Here is a 1,924-nt window from a genome sequence, read left to right as displayed (position 1 = left end):
ATTAAATAAATATATATCTATATACAGATTGTTCAATCTGTATATATATATCCGTGTCTGTGGGAATTACTTGTACCTGATGATGACAAAACCTTGTCGAAACGTTGTACATTTGCTGTCATGTTAAACTTATATTAAAGTTTTTCTTCATTACCCATTTAAGCCGTCTCCAGCCATTATTAGTCTCAAAGTGGGTTCCTCGTCATCGAACTTAAGTAAGTTTGCAAATGACAAACAACATCATTTAAAAATAAAAATAAATCTCACAATACCATTACCATCAGTTACTTAGCCACATTAAACTAAATTCAAGCCTATACGGGTGTATAATTTGTTCAACATTTCAGTGTCATTGTTATCAATGAAGTTAATATTATATCGTTATTTTTCAAGACATTTTTATGCTACATATTTCTTCATGCGATAGGAAATAACTGCTTACAATTCTGCAAGCATGCTTCACAAGAACTTTATTGAATTAACTTTAAATGCCTTAGGAAATAGTATTAGAATGAGCTAATGATCCTGAAAAAGTTATTTCATGTCATACATAACTTTGCAGATTATATAATGAAGTATCCAAAAATGGTAAACTGTATTAATATTCAAGATCAAATTTGACTGTAAATTTTACGTTCGGTTCTTTGATGTTTAAATAAATCATTAATACAGATCTGTGATCGGAAAAAGATAAGCAAGTCGTAAAAATACCATCTGCAATAAAGTGTTTTAAAATGAGCAAGACGTTTTTCCAACTACCGTTTTTCATTAGGTCTTTAAGGTAAGGTTGTGACAATTCGGTATCAATCATTATCATTCTTTATATAATCATCTAAGTCTAATTATTAATTAGTCACTACTGAATAAATTCACTATGCCACCAATTTGGTAGATATTTTAAAGATATAATACCATCATTATTTATCAAAAAATCCTTGCATGTTAGGAATTCATTCCACTGTAATAATATACATTAAAAAAGCAACTAAGATAATCTCACAAGAAAAAATGATTAGCTAAGCCTTATTATTAATCATTTTAGCTTATTTAATCTAATCAAAAACACTTTAGGTGTGAAAAAAGGTGCGACCAAAAAAGGATTGATTGTGCGACTTAAAGGAAAGAAATCAAAATTGGCGGCCAAACTGGTAGCCACACTTATACCATTGATAAGAATTTTACAGCAAATATTTATTCATTAGTTAGCCAGACCGCCTTTTTTGTTCAACTTGGCCATGATAGTGGCTAAAACAAAATATGCGGCCTAGATATAATGACTTTTTGTCAATACACACCAACAAACCACAGCAAGTAAGAAAGTAACACTCGATAGCAACTCACAATAGCTTTAGGATCGCAACCCTATTATTCGGAACAGACCTTTACTTTACAGAACCAACCAGATTCTTAAAATATATGGTGGTAGTTTTCCTCTCTTAAAAAAGTGTTAACAGCTTCCTTTATAGTAACGCCATGAAATTTAGATAACAGTTTCTTGTCATCACTCCCATGCAACCCGTACAGCCGTATCAAACATTATTATTTATGCTAATTGCTTAAGCTAATATCACGTGACTCTAAAGGCTTTTTGATTAGGATAATTTAAGAAAAGTTAGTAAATTTGGGCTGAAAATTTGGCAATGAATAATAACCACCCGTATGATTATTTTTATTGGTTTGTTTTATTTTCAATTTCGCGCAAAACAGTGAAATACTAAAGGGAAAGACTAGTCATCACCACCCACTGCCAACTCTTGGATTACTCTTTACCAACGAACAGTGGGACTGACCGTCACATTATAACGCCTACATGGCTGAAATGGCGAGCATGATTGGTGGGACGGGGATTCAATCATGACCCACACGTTGATAATTAGTCATCGAAAAGTCAATATCGGGTATATCCACCGTTTTCCTGGATGAC

The sequence above is a fragment of the Limulus polyphemus genome, unplaced genomic scaffold (assembly GCF_000517525.1).
Source record: "Limulus polyphemus unplaced genomic scaffold, Limulus_polyphemus-2.1.2 Scaffold1242, whole genome shotgun sequence".
Lineage (NCBI taxonomy): Eukaryota > Metazoa > Arthropoda > Merostomata > Xiphosura > Limulidae > Limulus > Limulus polyphemus.
The sequence above is the reverse complement of the archived record's forward strand: the minus strand, read 5'-3'. Positions refer to the sequence as shown.